This window comes from Orcinus orca, chromosome 16, assembly GCF_937001465.1.
Source record: "Orcinus orca chromosome 16, mOrcOrc1.1, whole genome shotgun sequence".
In the NCBI taxonomy this organism is placed as follows: domain Eukaryota; kingdom Metazoa; phylum Chordata; class Mammalia; order Artiodactyla; family Delphinidae; genus Orcinus; species Orcinus orca.
In genome coordinates, this window is record NC_064574.1 from 72,312,834 (window position 1) to 72,334,371 (window position 21,538).

At 44.1% G+C, this 21,538-nt stretch overlaps 1 protein-coding gene and 1 non-coding gene across 3 annotated transcripts in view; one reads left to right on the forward strand and one right to left on the reverse strand.

Annotated features, from left to right (window-relative positions):
* Positions 1–21,538, reverse strand: part of BCL7C (BAF chromatin remodeling complex subunit BCL7C) — a 41,000-nt gene that overhangs the window by 12,341 nt on the left and 7,121 nt on the right. The window contains exon 1 of one of the 2 annotated variants that reach the window (XR_007472226.1): positions 16,533–20,495. The exons of the other annotated variant lie outside the window; for it this stretch is intronic. The gene's annotated coding sequence lies outside the window, so the exon portion shown is untranslated. Of the gene's footprint in view, positions 1–16,532; positions 20,496–21,538 lie in introns of those variants that run through there. 2 annotated transcript variants of the gene reach the window in all.
* On the forward strand, positions 11,489–11,561 carry TRNAK-UUU (transfer RNA lysine (anticodon UUU)). The gene has a single exon. It is a non-coding gene; the product is annotated as a tRNA-Lys (tRNA).

Here is a 21,538-nt window from a genome sequence, read left to right on the forward strand (position 1 = left end):
ACTAAGACAGTTTTCAATTTATTGCCTCTCAGCTCCAAATTCAGGCTCTAGTATCTGCTCTGAGATACTGGACTGGACTATTTGTGCGTTTCTCCTGGCAGTTAAGCTTTGTCAGTAGAGGGCGCTAGAGGGACATTGAAAGAGGAAGGGGATGCTTTTCCTGGCTCTGATCCCGTTGAGGTTTGGTTTTTTTCTTGCGCTTGCTGCACAGTTTTGCAGGGGCACAACCAGTGGTTCCCTGCCTTAGATGTGTGTGAGAGTGAGGAGTCCTTTGAGGAGCTCGCAGCCCCCAACTTGCAACCACCTTGTCGCACCCTCTCTACCCCGACGTGGTCACCACAGACCCCAGACCACAAGCTGACTTTGCAGTGAGTGGACTCTTGACGCTTCAGACTTCTTTTGCACCTCACGAGGCTTCCTCTAGCACTGATCTCCGGCAGAGCAAGCTTTCTCCAGCACTTGACTTTGGCAGCAGTCTGGTTTTCTCCAGCACTTGACTTTGGTAGCAGTCTGGTTTCCTCCAGCACTGGACTTTGGTAGCAGTCTGGTTTCCTCCAGCACTCTGCTCTCACCGAGCGCACCTTCTCTAACGACAACAGTGCTTGATTCTTGGTGCGGCTTTCTCCAGCACTGGGCTCTCCCTGATTATACATCTGGCTCTTGACTGCACAATGGTATGACTTTATACAGTGCTTGATCCCTGTACTGGCAAAGCTCTCTCCAGCACTGGGTTCCTGTACAGAACACTTCCTACAATCTTGGTTCCAGCAGTGCTGGAACCCCATGAGGGCAAATTTCATGCATGACATGAAATTTCATGCATGACACCCCAGAGGGCAAATTTCCAGGAAGTCCCATTGGTGAGGCAGTCAGCGACTTCTCTGCCATGTCCTTTCAAGTGAAGTCTGGATCTCAGCCTCGTGGGAGAGGACTCTTCCTTGGGCTCTCTATCTCAGTCCTAGATAGAGTAGCTGATCTTAACACCTCTGTTTCTGTATTCTTTAGAATTGTCTTTAGCTCTAATTAGCCAATTCCCTATTATTCCAATCCCCTGTTAATAATTGTTTATGTTAAACTTTCCCATTGTGGCTTCTTTCTCCTGGTTAGACCTTGATTGATATAATAATTGGTACTGGGATGGTCCCAGGAGAAAGACTCACAAAGATGGGATTTTGCAATGATATGGTCATACCCTTGAGTTTGAGCACAGTGCTGAGCTCCTAACCAATGGGAAATGGGATGCTAGCAATCCACGGTATGCAGTGGCATCACAGTTAATCAAACTGTTGCCTGTAGTTGACTGTGATGAGATGCCAACTGAAGCTCATGCCTTGGGAGCCCAACTGGCTGCTGCCCTTGACTCCTACAGCAGTAGTAATGACTCAGACCTGTGGTGTAGGATGGATTCTTTGCAGTGCACTTGGGTGACTACAGAGAGAAAATGACAAACTCGGGTCTCTTCACTTCCAGCACAAGTCACAATCTGAGAACCAGGATACTTACATGACAGTCCTAAATCTATCTTTTAATTATGTAGACCCAGGGCTGATATTGCTAAAAGTCAGACACAAAATTTAATTGTGTAAGTTGATGATTTATAAGGACAGTTGAATTCACACTCTTATCAAATCTGTCATGGGAAAACTAGGGTATCAATCAGGAAAGAATAAGGTCCAGAAATTCGGAAGGTGCATCTGGTTGGAATCAGATGAAGCAGACAATAGTGAACTCCCAAGTCATTCTGAGTCTCCTTTGCCGGTGGAAGTGGCTTGCTCTTCTGTGTCTGATGAGACTAGCTGTTCTCTGTCTGAAAACCCTGTGAAAACCTCACCTGGGGCAAATGCCTTGAAAGGGGGTGCTCATTCCACTCAAAATTCACCACAACTACCCTGTTGCCTCTAAGCCTTTAACAAGGGTCAAGTCTCAACACATTTCAGGAAGACAGGTACACACCATGATCCAGGAAGAAACAGCTTACACATCGAAAGAATAGCAATACATTGCTAATATGTTGGCGGAAACCTAAGGAGTGTGTGAGAATGGATTCTAAGGGTGTTAGACCAATGAGGGTAGAATATAACACTAGATAGGGCCACATTCACTTATATGGGTGTATTTACTAAAGATCCCAGATTTAATGTGCTAGCTCACACACCTGAAGTTGGCACTGAGAAGTTATTTGGTTAGCTGACTGAAATTTAGTGAAGTTGAGATACTAGAGTTCTCCTGGCATCACATAGAAGAGAGAATCCAAAGGCTTGGGTGATAGACTGATTTATCATGTGTAACCTGTCAACTGTATTCAGTGAGAGGACCCTTTGCTAAAACACTGAAGGGAGCATCTCCATGCTTGAAAAGCTCTCTGGTTATTCTTCTTTGTAGGCCTGGTATGACTGTAGGGGGTATCACCATTTATTTGGACTCCCTGCTATTGGTGGGTATCATGGGATCCAGATGAGGTGGACACATTAACTGTAAAGGGCAGCAGGGACCACCAGGCAATCTGATTTCTTGGCTAGCAGAGATCTTTGGCAATGGTATTTGTTCACTGTCCCTAGCAATGAAATAAATGGGAAACCTACTCCACTATTGTTGGATTTGTTTCCTTCTTGACCTTCTATCTAGTTATTTCATCCATTATTGAAAGTACAGTATGAAAGTCTCCAACTATTATTGTTGAATTGTCTATTTCTCCCCTCAATTATGTCAGGTTTTGTTTCATGTATTTTGGGGTTCTGTTTTTAGGTACTTATATGTTTATAATTATTATGTCTTCCTGAGGGATCAACCTTTTTATCACTATAAAATGTCTTTTGTCTCTAGTAACAAGTTTTGTTTTAAATTCTGTTTTGTCTGGTAATTAGTATAGCCACTCCACATCTCTTATAGTTGCTTTTGCATAGCATATCTTTTTTTATCCTTTTACTTTCAACCTATTGATGTCATTGATTATAAAGACAGCATATAGTTGGATCACGTTGGGTTTTTAAAATCTATTCTGCCAATCTCTATCTTTTGACTGCAATGTTTAGTCCATTTACATTTAATGCAATTGCTAATAGATAGGATTTATATCTGTCATTTGGCTATTTGTTATTTATAATTCTTTTCTTTTTTGTTCCTATGTTTCTCCACTACCACTTTCTTTTTGTGTTAAATATTTTCTAGTATTCCATTTTAATTCCCTTGTTGTTTTATTCTGTTCTTTTGAGTTACTTTTTTAGTGGTTTCCCTGGGAATTACAATTGACATCTCTACTTAAAACAATCTAGTTGGGCTTCTCTGGTGGTGCAGTGGTTAAGAATCCACCTGCCAATGCAGGGGACACAGGTTTGAGCCCTGGTCTGGGAGGATCCCACACGCCGCAGAGCAACTAAGCCCACACACTACAACTACTGAGCCTGTGCTCTAGAGCCTGCAAGCCACAACTACTGAGCCCACGTGCCACAACTACTGAAGCCCATGTGCCTAGAGCCCGCACTCTGCAACAAGAGAAGCCACCACAATGAGAAGACTGCGTGCCACAATGAAGAGTAGTCCCCCTTCACTGCAACTAGAGAAAGCCCGCATGCAGCAACGAAGACCCAATGCAGCCAAAAATAAATAAATAAAATAAATTTATTTTAAAAAAAAATCTAGTTCATGTTAATGCCAACTTAATTTCAGTAGTATATAAAAACTTGCTCCTATATAGCTCCCTTTTCTCACTCCTCCTTTGTGCTATTATTTTTATTTTTAAATTTATTTATTTATTTACTTATTTATCTTTGGCTGCTTTGGGTCTTCATTGCTGAGTGTGGGCTTTCTCTAGTTGCGGTGAGCAGGGGTTACTCTTCGTTGTGGTACATGGGCTTCTCATTGCGGTGACTTCTCTTATTGCGGAGCATGGGCTCTCAGTGCGTGGGCTTCTGTAGTTGTGGCTCGCAGGCCTCTGTAGTTCTGGCTTGCGGGCTCTAGAGCGCAGGCTCAGTAGTTGTGATGAACGGGCTTAGTTGCTCTGCAGCATGAGGGATCTTCCCGGACCAGGGGTCAAACCCATGAACCCTGCATTGGCAAGTGGATTCTTAACCACTGCACCACTAGGGAAGTCCCCTTTGTGCTATTATTGTCATACATGTTACATCTTTATTTATTATAAGCCCATAAACACAGTTTTACAATTATTGCTTTTTGCAGTTGTCTTTTTTTAATTATTATTTTTTAAATTTTATTGGGGTATATTGTTTTACAATGTTTGCAGTTGTCTTTAAAATATAAAAATTATAAACAAAATATATTTATACTGTCTTTTCTATATACTTATATAGTTTCCGTTATTGATGTTCTTTATTTCCTCATGTGGATTTGAGTTACTGTCTAGTCCTTTCATTTCAGCCTGAAGGAGTCCCTCTGAATTTCTTGTAAGGTAGGTCTGCTAGGAACAAATTCTCTCCATTTTTGTTTATCTGGGAATGTCTTAATTTCTCCTTTATTTTTTTGAAGGATTGTTTTGCTGGGTATAGATTTCTTGGTTGACAGTTTTGTTCTTTCAGCACTTTGCATATGTTATCTCACTGTCTTCTGGCCTCCATAGTTTCTGATAAGAAGTTAGCTGTTGATCTTATGGAAGATCCCTTGTACACGATGATTCGTTTTTTCTCTTGCTGCTTTCAGTATTCTCTCTGTCTTTCAACAGTTTGATTATGATATGTCTAGATGTGAATCTCTCAGTTTATCCTACTTTGAGCTTCTTGGCTGTGTAGATTAATTTTTTAATTTATTTATTTAATTTATTTATTTTTGGCTGTGTTGGGTCTTTGTTGCTGTGCACGGGTTTTCTCTAGTTGCGGCGAGCGGGGGCTACTCCTTGTTGCAGTACGCGGGCTTCTCATTGCAGTGGCTTCTCTTGTTGCAGAGCATGGGCTCTAGATGTGCAGGCTTCGGTAGTTATGTCGTGTGAGCTCAGTAGTTGTGGCTCGTGGGCTGTAGAGCACAGGCTCAGCAGTTGTGGTGCACAGGCTTAGTTGCTCTGTGGCATGTGGGATCTTCCCAACCAGGGCTTGAACCTGCGTCCCCTGGGTTGGCAGGTGGATTCTTAACCACTGCACCACCAGGGAAGCCCCAATTAATTTTTTAAAACATCAAAGTCAGGGAAATTATTTCTTCAAATACTTTTTTTTTTTGGCTGCGTTTGGGTCTTGGTTGCTGCATGTGGGCTTTCTCTAGTTGCAGTGAGCAGGGGCTACTCGTAGTTGTGGTGCATGGGCTTCTCATTGTGGTGGCTTCTCATTGCAGAGCATGGGCTCTAGGTGTGAGGACTTCAGTAGTTGCAGCACGTGGGCTCAGGAGTTGCAGCACACGGGCCCTAGAGCCCACAAGCTTCAGTAGTTGTGGCTTGTGGGCTCTGAGCGCAGGCTCAGTAGTTGTGGTGTGCAGGCTTAGTTGTTCCGTGGCAGATGGGATCTCCCTGGGGCAGGGCTCGAACCTGTGTCCCCTGCATTGGCAGGCAGATTCTTAACCACTGCACCACCAGGGAAGTCCCCAGACACTCTTTCTGCCCCTTTCTCTTCTCTCCATCTGGGACTCTCATTATATGTATATTAGTACATCTGATGGTGTCCCACAGGTGTCTGGGGGCTCCATTCCTTTTTCTTCATTCTTTTTTCTTTCTATTCCTCAGACTGGGTAATCGCAATTGACCTGTCTTCAAGTGTGTTGATTCTTTCTTCTGCCAAGTCAAATCCTCTATTGAGCCCTGTTAGTGAATCTTTCAATTGTACTTTTGTACTGTTGAGCTCCAAAATTTCTATTTCTATTTGAGATATATATATATATATGTATGCATGTGTATACACATACATACATGCACATTTTTAATATAAATTTAATCTTTCTATATGCTTATTAATAGTCTCTGTTTGGTGAGACATCATTCCCACACTTCCTTTTGATTCTTTAGGCGTGGTTTCCTTTAGTTCTTTGAATATATTTATAATATCTGATTTAAAGACTTTGTCTGATAACTTCCTCAGGGACAGTTTCTTTTGACTCCTTTTTTTCCTTTGTATGGGCCATACTTTCCTGTTTCTTTGCATGTCTCATAATTTTTTTTATTGACAGTGACATCTTAAATATTATAAGGTGGCAACTCCAAAAATCTGATTCCACCCCTCCTCAGGCTTTGTTGTTGTTGTTGCTGCTGTTTACGAACTTTCCTAGATGAATTCTGTAAAGACTGCATTCTTTGCGCATGGCCACTGAAGTCTGTGCTCGATTAGCTTGCTTAGTGGTCAGCTAATGATTGGACAGAGATTTCCTCTAATGCATTCAACCAATAAATTTCCTAGCCTTTTCTGAGGGGCTCTGTGTGTGTGTGTGTGCGCAACACTGCTTTAACTTCCACTTCCTGCTTGCACAGAGCATCAAGGTCAGCTAGAGGTAAGAGCTTAGGGTCTTCTCAGGTCTTTCCTGAGTGCATACAGCCCTACTCATGCTTGTGACCTTATAGGGATTCCCAGGAATGTGTCAGGGCTTTTCAAAGCCCTCTATGGATACTTCATTCCCTAGTTTTTCCTTTTAAGTTTTTTTGTGTTTTTTTTTGGTCCAGCCTCTTTTTTTTTTTTTTTTTTTAATATTTATTTATTTAGTTGGTTGCGCCGGGTCTTAGTTGCAGTAGGTAGGCTCCTTAGGGAGTTGCGGGATGTGGGCTCCTTAGTTGTGGTACACGAACTCTTAGCTGCAGCATGCACGTGGGATCTAGTTCCCTGACCAGGAATGGAACCTGGGCCCCCTGCATTGGGAACGCAGAGCCTTAACCACTGTGCCACCAGGGAAGTCGCTAGCCTCTTTTTTTTTTTAAGTTTTTATTTTTTAATTTTTTGGCCGTGCTGCACAGTTTGCGGGATCTTAGTTCCCCAACCAGGGACTGAGGTCCAGCCTCTCGTTATCCCAAAACTGGTATCACCATCTCAGGCTGCTGTGATATTAAACAATGGCCACTGATTGTTTTAAACTAGGGATGTTTCAACCTATCCCTAGGGATATGGCTGTAGCACAGGGAGAGTTCTGAGTCGGGTCAAATAAAGACAAACTCTGAGAATAGAGCTTTTCAGAGAGCTACCAAACAGAGATACTTCTCTGGGAATGGAGCTGTTACGGAGATTCAAACCTGTTCCCCCTCCTGTGGCTACTAAGCACGGGTTTTCACAATTCCTTTAGTTGTGAGGCTTTTAGTTTTCAAGGTTTCTGTGAACCTGTGAGGAGGAGAATGGGACTAAGGCAAGTTAAAACTGCACAAAGTTCACTGTTCTCACTGGGGCACAGCTGTTTTTCTGGAGTAAATGCTCCTTGGGTTGTAGCTAGGCTTTGGTTAATTTTCAGAGTTCTGAAAAAGCTTATTTTGACCATTTTAGCCAGAGTTCTTCTTGTTTTTATGAAGGAGTCAATTTTCAGAGGTCCTCACTCCACCATTCTGGAAGTGTTTCTCTTCTGCTTGATCTACAGGAGAAACCCTAGGCCTGGTAGCCAAAATTCTGATTTGAGTTGTCACAGTGGAGAATCATAGCCTGTCACTAGTTCGCAGACCCAAGTCAATCATAGACCTAGAGTCGCTTAACTGAGGGTGATGCTAAGTCTCCTTGAGGAAGGACCTTGTACCATTGCTGCAAGTATTCATCATAAGTGTTTCCCTAAGCCTTCCCCAAAGGGACCTGTGGCCGTTTTACTAGGGTGTACACTGGGTAAAAGGAACTATCCAGACCCTTCATGGGTTATTAGACATTGGCTCTAATGGACACATTCCTAGGGACCCAAAATGCCACTGTGATCTACCAGTCAAAGTAGATACTTACAGCAGCCAGGTGATGATGGAATCTTAACTCCAGGCCAATTCAGTGGGCCTAGGTGGCCCATAGACCCATTCTGTGGTTATTTCTTCAATGCCTGAATTTATCATTAAAATAGACATACTTGGTAATTGGCACAGTCAGTAATGAGAGACTCAAAGATACTGGAAGAAATCTTACAACACATCAAAAATACAAGGGAAAAGAAATCATACCATTAAATGTAAATTTGAAGGACAGATCCAGAAGACTTAACACACAAATAATAGGAGTCCCCAAAGGAGAGAAAAGTAACAGGTGGAGAGGGAAATTTGAGTCTGAAGATTAAAAGACTGACATGAATGAAGATAAACATCTAGACATATCCTGATGAAATTCCTAAATTCCAGAGGCAGAAAACAACAACCACCACTACAATTTGCAAGCTTCCAGACAGAAAGACTAGGTTACTTATAAAGGAGCAAGAATCAGACTAGTTTAAGACCACCCATCTGCAATCCTATGAGCTAGGAGACAGTAGAATACAGACTGCTAAGAGAAAAGGAATGTAACCCAAAAATCAAAGCAAGTCATCGTGTCACTTCTCAACCAGGGCAAAAGAAAGACATCTGCTAACCTACAGGATTCAGTGCATGGATCATGTGCATGCCTATCTGAGGGAAGTGCTCAAGAAACTCTCTCAATACTGATTGAGAGCTCATGATAATGCAAGAGGAAGAGATGGGGTAGCAGAGGTGAGCAACGAATCTTGCGATATATATAGTTCGGTTTAAATGGTAGGAGATAGACTGGGAATTTGTGCTTTAGGTATTAAGTAAGGATTCTTTTGCAGAAGTCATGAACTTTAATGAAAAACCTAATAATAGAGTAGAACAAAAAAGAACCCCTGTAAACTATCTTAGTAAAACTCCAGGAGTAGGGAGAGTGGGGAAGTTAACAGCATTCTAAAGGTATCATCTTTCAGGAGATTGTGTGGGAATGGGCAAGTAAAACATTTTGGTGAAGGAGTAGGATTATTACCATGTACTGATACAACAATTTAAGAATAATTGTGATTGCTAGGAAAGAAAAGATAAACACTAGCAGCTTAATAAAGGGGAGGGTGGATGGCAATAAATAGAAACTTGACCAAGTCAACAAAAGTTTTAAAAAAAAGCAAACAGGAAAACATTAATGAAAAATAAATAGTAAATGTAAAATAAGGTAGAAAGAAAAAAGTATATTGTTTATTACAATAAATATGAACAGACTGATTAACCTATTATAAGGCAGAAACTAAATGACTTTAAAATCTAGCTATAAGCAATTTATAGGAAACACATAAAGTGACAAAAATGTTTCAGATAAACGGACAAAAATTTTCAGGCAAATGCAACCAAAACAAGATTGAGGGAAGAGTTCTTGCCAAGATTCTGGCAATGTTTATTTCTGGTTCTGGGTGGTGGTTATGAGGGTATTTTGTCCTATAATATCATGTTAAGCTATTTCTCTATGAATGTCTATGCATGATATTTCATAACTGTGATAGGGAGAATAATGGCCTTTGTCTAATGTCCTAAAATGTCCACATCCTAATCCCCAGAACCTCTGAATCTGTTACTTTACATGGCAGAAGGGACTCTGCAGATGTGATTAAACTGAAGTCCTTGAGACAGGGACATTATCCGGGATAATCCAGGTGGCCAGTGTAATCATACGAGTCCTTAAAATTGGAAAACCTTTTCTGGTTATGGTCAGAGGGAGACGTAACTGTGGAAGAATGGTCAGAGAGATGCAACATTGCTGCTCTGAAGAAGGGGGAAGGGGGCCACAAGCCAAGGATTATGGAGTTCCTCCGGAAGCGGGAAAAGGTGAGGAAACGGATCCTCCTCTAGAGCCCTGGGAGGAACACAGCGCTCCCTACCCCTTGATTTTAGTCCAGTGGGGCCACGCTGGACTTCTGACCTCTAACACTGTAAGATAATAAATCTATGTTATTTTAAGCCACCAAATATGTGGTAATTTGCTACAACAATAGAATGCTGATACAACAACAAAAAAAGCCTTAAGATGTTTGCCTTCCTGTTATGACCTCTACTTCATCTTCCTTTTCTTTTCAGCTTCACTCTTTTTAAAATTTTATCTTATATATATTTTTGGCCACATTGCGTGCCTTGCGTGGTTCTTCGTTCCCGGACCAGAGATTGAACCCAGGCCCTCGGCACTGAAAGTGCAGAGTCCTAACTACTGGATTGCCAGGGAATTCCCCCAGCTTCACTCTTAAGCCAAACTTCCTCCTTGCCCATAGCTTTGTGAGTCAACAGTCATGGGGAGAGAACGAATGGAAAGAGCACTGAGCTTCAAGATAAGGAACCAAAGTTGTAGTTCTAGCTTTGCACTAACTTGCTGTGTGACTCTGAGCCAATTGCTTTCCCTCTCTGAGCCTATAACGTTAATTATTTTAATTAACAAAAATTATATATTGAACAAAATATTTAGCTAGATGTTGTTCAGGGGTATAATACTTCCCCAGTCACAAAGTCTACTTATCCAAACACTTAAATATGTGAATTTACTTCTTTCTGTTCAACTTATAGGCAACTCTGAGGATTTCAGATCCAGTTCATACAAATTTCAAATCATTCCTTGTTATGACCTTGGGACCTGGAGCTGTAAAAATTAAAAAGGCAACAAACATTCCATAGAAGAATATCCCTCTCAGAGGGCATGCTACCTATCCCAAAATAACCCACAGAAAGAATGAATCCTAAAACATTTCAACAAAATAAGGAAGGGTATATAGAATATCCATTAATAGAGGAAGTAGTTTAAAAATATTTAAAATGCCACTCTATGCCTATTCAGTAACTTTCAGTAAAAGAAAAAAATGTGTAGGATTTTTCATAGGTTTATATATCCCATGTAGCTGCTGAGCATTTATGGCGGAGCCTCACAGACACTTGGGACATTGGTCATGCCCTTTGAGACCCACGGAAGTCATGGGGTCCCTGGAACGTCCTTGTTCCCTAGAAGTGGCACATTCACTCCCAGCACAGTGACCCCACCAGACTCCTGATATGGGCTCTCATGGCCCCTGCTGTTTCAGTTCACTTTTTCTGGGTCTGGCTTTCAAACTTCCCAAGAGGTTAGATCTGATCAGCTGGGTAGGCATGATCCAGTTGGGCAGTATTTCCAGGCCCAAACACCTCCCAGGCCACCAGGCCAGCCTACAGGAGTCCACTGGCGTTCTGGGCATGACCTTTTCTGTGGACACTGCCTGGTGAATTACAGGATGACCACCATCCCTTGTCCCTGCTAACTGCATGCCTGTAGCGGCCTCAGAAATTATGACAATCAAATCTGCCCTATGCTTTTCTGAATGCTCAGGCCCCACTGAGAATCACTGTTATGGAAAATTGGGTTCAGATGCCAATTCCTGGGCCCATTGGGGATTTGAGAGGAGGAAAGTGGGGTGTCATGATGGGACTGCAGATGCAGCTGCCATGTGAATTAGGAGGACACCTCTCTAGTACAAGGTCTTGAATTCCTTAACTGGAATTTCTCCCACCATGGGGTTTTGAGGTGTGTAATCATTTAAACTGGAGAAAGAGTACGGTACATGTAGGGGCATAATGGGGGGGGGGAACTTATTTTTATTTTATTATGAAAAAGAAAATACAGGGAATTCCCTGGTGGTCCAGTGGTTAGGACTCTGCGCTTTTACTGCTGAGGGCCCAGGTTCGATCCCTGGTCAGGGAACTAAGATCCCACAAGCCACATGGCATGGCCAAGAAAGAAAGAAAGAAAGAAAGTACAGAAATACAGATAAGAAAAAATAAGAGTAACACTATATTCCTACCACCCAGAGATTCCTATTGCTAACACCTTGAATTGTTCTTTTCTATCTTTCCTAAGAGCTCAGCATGGGGCCCAGCATAGAACAGAACTTCCATGGCTGTTGAGGAATGAACCGAAATGATTCCTCACCTATAAATTAGGAGGTATGAAGTGATCTCTAAAAAAACTCCCCTCTAAAAATCTAGAAGTGTAGAGTAGGGCGGTGGATAAAAACTTGACCTCTAGTGTGTGTCTCATGTAAACATACACATTACATATACCCCTCTATCTAGCACTTAACCTAGGGCCTGGCATGTTAGGAAGACCCAGTCAATGGGAGCCACTGTTACCATCATGTCCTTGCTCCCCACAAGGTTCAAGGATCCCCATCTCCTTTCCCCCAAACTCCAAGCCCCTCAGCCCACTTGCTGCTCTGAAAGCCGTGGCAGAAAATGTCTCCTTAGAGCAGACTGTGAGACTCCTTTCTTTACAGGAACACTCTCTTTACAGTGGTCTTTGAGTTTAATTTTGAAATTGAAAAAAAAAGGAAAAAAAAAAAAAGAGCCTGCTTTCATACTTCCCTGGTGGCGCAGTGGTTAAAAATCCACCTGCCAGTGCAGGGGTCGTGGGTTCGAGCCCTGGTCTGGGAAGATCCCACATGCTGCGGAGCAACTAAGCCCATGCGCCACAACTACTGAGCCCGCGTGCCACAACTATTGAAGCCCACGCGCCTAGAGCCCGTGCTCTGCAACAAGAGAAGCCACTGCAGTGAGAATCCCGTGCACTGCAACCAAGAGTAGACCCCGCTCACCGCAACTAGAGAAAGCCCGTGCAAAGCAACGAAGACCCAACGCAGCCAAAAATAAATAAAGAAAAATTAAAAAAAAGAAAAAGCCTGCTTTCATTAGAAAGTTGCGAAGAATAGGGAACACTAAAATTTTGCTGTAGATGATGAAGGAAATAGTCTGACTTCAGAGTCTGTGCTCTGTGTTCGAGATCACATGCTCTCCAATCAGACTACGTGGACTCACATCTGCCTCTACTATTTACTGACTGGGGGACCTTGGACAAGTGACTTAACTTCTCCGTGCCTCAGTTTTCCCATCTGTAAAATGGACACAATAATACTACTTATCTCACAGAGTTGTTGAAATGATTTTTGTGAGGTTATGCATGTAGTTTCTTAGAGTATTACCTGGCTCCGGGTTAGCTATTTGGTTCTATATGGCCCAAAATTATTCTTAGATCTAAACTGCTTGGAGTGAGGGTTGAGATTCTCACTCAAGTTGAATAACAATGGACCCTAACTGCCTTTGAAGGAGGATAGGCGTGATTAACTTCAAGTTTGGGTCCAAGCTGAAATGCACAGCTATGTGAGGGGAGGACCAAGTATGTTTGTCTTCTGTATGCTACATTTTTAAAGTTAAGATTTAAAAATTAAGCTCCTTCCTTTCTTTGCCCTCAAGGAAAAGAAAACTAGTTTAAATGGAAATGGGCTCTGAGTTTAATGTGCTATCAAAGCCAACAGTGAAAGAATATGAAGTGTATTAAGAAGGGTAGGAGGGTGGGAGGCAGAGGGTCTTGGTGGAGGTGATGACAAGGGATGGAAAAGTCCCCAGGCCTGGAAGGGGAGAGCGGGAGTCCTGGCACATGCCCCAAGGCTGTGCTCCATGAAACTAGCCAGTCCTAGGAGTAGGTGGCTGCCTGATATTCCAGGAATCATGGGATCCTACATACAAGGAGTCTCAGGCAGCCCTAGATTCTGGTGCCTTGCATGTGGTATGGGGCAGAAGCCATGGACTTTAAAGGACCACTGTCCCTTGGACAGCGATGCCAACAGCAGCCAAGATGAACAAGGGATTAGACCCTCCCTGGCACCAACACACACACACATACACACACCCCTAGTTATCCAGGCAACACTTCTTGGATTCTGGTGTGCCCTTGAGAGAGGAAGAAAGCCCCAACAGTGCCTGAGATGGAATCTCTGCTTAGAGTCACAAATTGCATTGTTTTTTAAAAAAATATTTGATTATTTGTTTGAAGGGATACCCAAAACAACTAGCCTGGTCCCCACATGTTTTGGTCTAGTGGCTAGAGTCCTCTCTCAAGCCTGCTACTCCATTCCTCACCCCCAGTTTTACTTTCAAACTTGGTTAATAGGTAGTCTTTGGAATTAAAGAGACCTTAGGTTAAGTCTAGGTTCTGTCACTAGCTGTGTGACCTTGGACCAGTTACCGTAGTTAACTTTTCTATACCTGTTCCTTTTTCTTTTTTTTTTAAATTTATTTGGTTGCGCTGGGTCTTAGTTGCGGCAAGTGGCCTCCTTAGTTGCAGCTCGCAGGGTCCTTAGTTGTGACTTGAGGGATCCTTAGTTGTGGCACGTGGGCTCCTTAGTTGCAGCAGGTGGGCTCCTCAGTTGCGGCTCGCAGGATCCTTAGTTGCGGCTTGCTGGCTCCTTAGTTGCAGTACGCAGGCTCCTTAGTTGTGGTATGCGAACTCTTAGTTGCAGCATGCATGTGGAATCTAGTTCCCTGACCATGGATTGAACCCAGGGCCCCTGTATTGGGAGTGCAGAGTCTTAACCACTGCACCACCAGCGAAGTCCCTATATCTGTTTCTTCATCAGTAAAATGATGCACTTCCTCTTACGAACTGTTAGGAGATTGAATTGGAATAATAGGGTGGTTTTCCAACTATGTCCTGTAAAGCCTCAAATCAGACAACCTAGTGTTTTCAAAACTTCATTCATATCCCATGTTCCCAGCCTTCAGACACCTGTACACCATCTCTACTATTTGCTTAATCTTGTCCTTTAAAAATATCAACTTTTAAAATGGAAAAACATGTATTCAAGAAGGAAACTTTATCACTACCATAAACAGGAAGTACCTATCACTTACCCTAGAATGGTAAAAAATAAATACAACAAAATCAAAACGATGGTATTCAATTCTCGCTTGCGATGGTTATAGGCCAAAGCTCTGAGCTCAAGGCCTGGACTTTGTTTAAAAAAGAGATTATCTCAGTCATAAAAGGCCACTTATGGCTGTATATGAAATGTCCAGAATAGGCAAGTCTACAGAGACAGAAAGTAGATTAGTGATAGTCTAGGGCTGGAGGAGAATGGGGATGACTGCTAATGGGTATGGTTTGAGGGTGATGAAAATGTTCTAAAGTTGACTGTGGTGATAGCTGCACAACTCTTTGAATATACTTAAAGAACCACTAGATTGTACACTTTAAATGGGTGAATTGTATGGTACATGAATGATCTCTCAATAAAAGTTGTTAGTAAAAAGAGAAAACGGTTAAATCTTATTTTTTTTCTCCTTGAGGTAAATGAAAGGATGCAAAGATACCTGAACCAGGACCACTATTATTTAACTTAACCAGGTCGGTGAGCATCCCTCGCTCCCCATCATCTCCCTGTGGCAAGCTTTTGCCCCCTTATGAAAGGATTCAGTCATAAGCACTCAATGTTAGCTAATATTCCCCCAAACAGATCTGCCAGTCAAGTCGCACAAACCTGGTTTATAACCCTCGCTACTCACCCACTGTCCTGCATCATGACTGTGGAGAAAATCGCCCTGAACCTCACTTTTCTTACTTGCAAAATGTGGACATCTCCCGAGGTATGTATGCACCGCTCCTGACACAGAGTAAGCTCTCAATAGTGGCTCTCATCATAAACGTCCTTAAACTCTTGGAGCAGCAGCGCTAGGAATCAAGGGATGTGGTTTTGAACTATGCCTCTGCCCGGACTAGATACACTGGTGGGAAAGCTTGTCTTTGCCATTCCAAAGTCACATTCTCTTACTGGGCCTCGGTTTCCTGGGCTGTATAATGGGGAGACAGTGGATTCCCAGGGGCAAGTAAATAAAAGAAACCGACTGTGATCGGCTAGTCCCGGGATCCTCACGCCGGCATTACAGCCGGGGAGACAAAGGCCCAGAGGGTCCAGATGCTGCCCACGGTCAAAAATGCTGGTCAGGAACTCGGGGGAAGGGGGCACGTCCGCAGGTCCCGGCCTAGGTGACCCTGATCTGCTGCTGTAGAGCAGACACAACCTCGGCGGCACAGTCCCCCGCCCGCGCCCCGCAGCCCTGGGAAAAATCGTGTCCGGAGCGCCCGCACCGGAAGTCCGCCGCGGCCTCTCTAGGACCCGAGCTGGGCGCTCGGTGCCCTTAACACTTGATTCGCCGCGGGGCGCCCTCCCCGCGCTCGGCCGTTTCCGAGGCGCACTGCCCTCCTTTGTTTCCAGGAACCTTCACCAAAGGCAGGAAGGGGAGCCGGATCTGTGGGTCCAATTTTACAGACAAGGTGACTGAAGTCACACGGCAGCTGTACCAGAGCCCTGGCGCCCCATTTAGGGCTGTTTTCATTGATCCCAACCGACTCTCTCTGGCTCCTTCACAATATCTTACAATAGATACAGTAAAACCTCAGCTGGGGTTATAATCGATTACAACAGACTTTTACTTTCGTTTCTTTAGCACTGCATTTCCCAGAGTGCCTGTAGTCCTACCGGTGATTTTAAAAATTAAAGATTGGAAATATTATTCGCTTCACAAAAATTTGGTTTACATACAGCTTCTCCGTGCGTGGTCTGCACTTGGTTCACTCTGCTCCCGACACGGGTCAAAGATAGATGAGGAAAAGATTAAAAAATATATATATATATTATATAAGTCCCCTAAATACAAACCAGTTCCATTCCGAGAGCATGTTCCTAAGTCCAATTTGTTCCTATGTCCAACAAAGCTAGCCTAGGTACCCCAACTAACACAATTGGCTATATAGTACTGTACTGTAATAGGTTAATAATACTTTTCACACAAATAATACATAACAAACAAACACAAAAAATAAAACAATTTTACAGTACAGTACCTTGAAAAGTACAGCAGTGCACTACAACAGCTGGCATACAGGGGCTGGTATCAAGTGAACAGGCAAGAAGAGTTACTGACTGGAAGAGGGAGAAGAGGTGGGAGATGGTAGAGCTGAAGGATCGTCAGCAATAGGAGACGGAGGGCAAGCTTCAATTTCACTCAGGCCTAACGTTGATGGCACAGGTTCTGGTTCCTTGCTGGATTCAATTATATCAACCCTCCTGAAAAAACGATCCCGTGATGTCTGGGTAGTAGTTCTTTTTTCCTTGTTGTAGATGACATGGTAGCACTGGATTGCATGCTGAACGGCTGCTGCAACCTTCGTGTACTGTTCTACGTTCAGGTCCTGTGCCTCAAAAACTAACAGTGCCTCCTCAAATAAAGAAAATCCCCTTGCCATTTCCTGCATCGTGAATCTCTTCGGTTCTTCAGTTATCTCTTCTTCCTCTTGTCTCTCTTTGTCCTTCCTCTGGGCCTCCAATTCCATCAGGTCTTCATTAGTACAGTACGTGCCTTCATCAATGATTGCTTGAAGTGTTTCAGGAAACTCCCGGGCAGCTACCGTATCTGCACTCGCTGCCTCACCACTTCCTTTTACGTTTTGAAGGTTGGCTCTAGCCTGGAACCGATGAAACCAGCCGGCATTAAACAATGCACCCTCTGATTCTTCGCTGTGTTTCTTCTTTGAGTCTTCATAAAGGGTTTTAGCTTTCTCTTGAATCAGCATTAAGCTGAGCGGGACTCGACGCTGATGCTGATTCTGCACCCACACTCTGAGAAGTTTCTCCATCTCCTCCATCACTTTTCCACGCTTCTTCGATACTATTGTCGACATCTTCGGCACAGCAGACTTCACATGTTCCATGATCTTGTCCTTGTTCTTTAGAATTGTGCTGATGGTTGAACGATTCATGCTATAAGAACGAGTGACATCTACCATCTTTTCACCTCGCTCCACTCTCTCAATTATTATTTTTTTTTTTATTTTTATTTTTTTGCAGTACGCGGGCCTCTCACTGCTGTGGCCTCTCCCGTTGCGGAGCACAGGCTCCGGACGAGCAGGCTCAGCGGCCATGGCTCACGGGCCCGGCCGCTCCGCGGCATGTGGGATCTTCCCGGACCAGGGCACGAACCCATGTCCCCTGCATCGGCAGGCGGACTCTCAACCACTGCGCCACCAGGGAAGCCCTATTTTCACTTTTGTTTCCATCATTATAGCTTGGCGCTTCTTAGCAGTACCAGCTACAACACCACTGCTTTTACACTTGCTTCCAGACATCCTGGGCTTGAAATAAAGATACTGTACTACTGTACCCTATACAATACTGTAAAGTACACAAAAACACAACCACTTGTAGAGGATGCACACAGGTGACAATGTACGCCAGACACGTGAACTAATTTACGTGACTGGACGTGCGAACGCAATTCGCATCTTTGAAAGTTCACAACTTGAAGGTTCGTATGTAGGAGACTTACTGTATATGGAAAAGATAATATTGGTTTCATGTTTCAGATGAGGCAACTAAGGTCTAGACAGGGAAATGACTTTCCCAAGATCACACAGTTAGTACAAATCAATTGAATCTGGAATACCTCCATTCCTATTCTGCATCCTGACCCTTCACTACACCACAGTTGCATCCCAGAGCTGACTGGAGGAACAAAGGAGGGGACAGGCAGAAGAGCCATTGCCAACAGACGAATATAAGGGAATGGAAAGTAAGTTATTGTGCTCTGCCCTTTCACTTGCCCTGTGTGGGGACCTGGGGGTCACCAACCAGTCACAGCCCTGCCTTCAACGGATGTGGGGAGTCTACCCGTTGCTGAGTATGCCTATTCCAGATACACCTTCTGAAACTGGGCAAACACCACAGGATGGGTTTGGGGACCCACTCAGCCCACTGTGAGAAGGACCTGAGCTAAAACTCAGTGGATCACCTGACCTCAGTGAGGTTTTGGGTCTCCAGGAGAACAGAGAGCTGAATGCTATAGTAGAAATGTAACAGGAAAAGGAGTAGGATTTGCCAGTGGAGAAAGGGAGGTGGTCTTTCATTCATTTATCACTAACAAACACCTACTACTTACCAGTCACTACAGGAGGCCCTGCAACAGAGATGAACAACGTGGCCTTACTCTAGCAGGGGAAAGTGACACGTCAAGTGAAAGAGGAAGTACGGTGACTAACCCAGAACGTGACCTAGTTTGAAGATCACGGGACCTTGCTGAAGGAGGTGAGATCCAAGCCAAGGCCTGAAAGATGAGTAGGCATCAGCCAGGAAGAAAGAGGAAGGGAGGAAGGGAAGGGTTTCCCAGGCAGACGGAGCAGCAAGGGCTAAGATGGGAACTAGCTTTGGCCAGCTTTGGTGTGTTTGAAGTTCCGTGGGTTAGATGGTAGAAAGCTCAGGGGGGAGGAGGGAGAGAGGAGGGCAGAGGCCAAACTGAGCAACTGAGCAGGGCCTGGTCTGCCATGATAAGGAGTTTGGCGCAAGAACTGCATGGGCAAAGGCAGGTGGGAAAGGGCACCATGAGGCCCATGTGGCAGGAAGGCAGGAAGCGAGGTGAGTATCCTGGAAGAAGAGGCTGAGGAGGTGAGCGGGGACCAGGCTGGAGAGCTCAGACATTAGCCTGCAGGCCATGCAAATGAACATGAACGAGAAGAGCAAGACGTGGAGGGGTGGTGGGGACTCTAGGGACTGGAGAGCACATGCTCCATCGCCAAGGGCAGCCAGCGCCCACACCCCTAGGTAATGACCATGCTTCGTAGCAGACTCAATGTCTCAGAACTTCTGCTTTGTCAAAGGTAGCCGGGAGGCCAGATTTTTGTATGAAATCAGTTAATTTTAAGTATTGGCAACACATTCAACACCAGGTAAGCCAATCAAATCATACCCATAGGCCAGTGAGTCCCAAATTTTGCAGGATATGAGCGTCACCTGTGGAGCCAATGCCCCAGTCGCATCCTATACCACTGAAAATGTCTGGGGGTAGAAGCCAGACATCAAAATTTCCCAAGTGGTTCCAATATGCAGCAAAGTTTGAGAACCACTGCCATAGGCTGAGTATATCCTTTGGGTTGCCAGGCAAAGCCATGGGGAGCCATGGGAAGTTTTAGAGCAAGGGAGCAGCAGACCAGTTTGGAGTTTAAGGAAAATCAATTCTTAGAAGGAAGGAAGTGTAGTCTGGAGTGAGAAAGGGCCTGGGAGCCTAGGGGCAGTGGTGGGATCCCAGTTTGCTGAGAACTGAGGGATTCCCGGGAATGGAACTTGAAGGGCTAACATGGGGAAAGTCCTGGGCAAACCAGAATGCTTGGTCACCCTAGATCCTACCTCTGATATCGTTCTGTCTCCCCAGATTTCTGGGGGACTGATGCGAGGAGAGGAGAGAAGACCACAACAGGAAGCTGAGGTTTGAAAGGTCCCTGAGAAAAGGCTATCCATCTCCCTGGGATGTACTCATCCAGGGCTCTGAGCCCTAGGCCTGACAGGTTTGTGCGGGGAAACAGAAACAGGCAGAGAACTTGGACCCATCTGCTCTCCACCCAGCAGAGCAATCCTAGTCAAAGACAAGTCTATGGCATCTAACCCAGCGATAGAAAGGAACAAACTACTGATCCAAGCAACAGTGTGGGTGACTCTCAGAAACATGCTGAGTGAAAGGACATGGATGCAAAGGAGCACATACGTTCCATGTATGCGAAGTTCAACAACAGGTTAACCTAATCAAAACCAAAATCAGAACAGCGCTGTCTCTAGGGAGCTGGGGACAGGGACGGGGCAACAGGAGACTTTCCGGGGGGGGACAGTGATATAGTTGATAAGGGCTTGCATCATGCAAATTATATATTTGTTGAAACTCACTGGATCACAGTTAACACCTGTGCATTTTGCTATATGAATAGTTTTGCTATATGAATACTAGATGAATAGTTTTTCTTTTTACAGGAAAAGAAAAACCTATAAATAAATACTGGACTCTAGTGAAAAATGTGCATGCCGAAGTGTAGAGAGGGAAGTATACCACTGTCTGCAACTTATTTTGAAGTGTATCAAGAAAATAAGAAAGGTTGTTAGATGGATGGATAGGGCTCTGTGATAAAGCAAACAGTAAAATGTTATATAGAATATAGGTGGTAGGTACATCAGTGTTACCTGTATAATTCTTCCAATTTTGCTGTAAACTTTAAAACTATAATAAAATATTAAGGGAAAAAGCCCTCTAAGTCTGATCATGTTACTCCGCTGCTCAGACCCCTTCAATAGCTCTTCATCTCACCCAGAACAAAAGCCAAAGTCCTGACAATGGCCTCCAAGCAGGATAACCTTACATCCTGGTTATCCCGTTTCACCTGTTATCTGGGGATAATTACTAATACATCCTCTTTTATCCTCAAGGTTTGAATGACAGGTTATGTGCCTGTCCTGCCGCTGAGGCCCTTGCTGACCTGACCTCACTTCCCACCACTCTCTCCCTCCTCACTCTGCTCCAGAGGCACTGATCTCATTTCCAGGCATGTGCCCCCTCAGGGCCTTTGCACTGGCTGTTCCCTCTTCCTGGAATGCAGTTCCCCCAGATATGTGCAAGGCTTTCTCCTTCACTTCCTTCAACCTTTTCCTCAAATGTCTCCTCAGTCAGGCCTCCCCTGACCTCCCTATTTAAAATTGCAATCTGCTTTTTCCCCACTTCCCTTACTCTATTTTTTCCACAGTACTTATAACTTTCTACATATAATCTGATTTACTGAAGCTAAGTTCCGTGAAGGCAAGGATATTTTTCCATCTTGTCTATGCTGTATCCCCAGGGCCTAGAACAGTACCCGGCAAACAGTAAGTGCACAATAAATACACGTTGCTATGAATAAAGGAATTCTCCTGCCTTCATGGAGCTTGCAGTCTGGTGCTGGAGACCGAAGGCAACATCGACCATCACAAGAGAATTCCTGATGCTCTGGAAACGGCAGAAGAGGGGACAGGGGGCACGAGGAGAGGAGAGAAGACCACACCA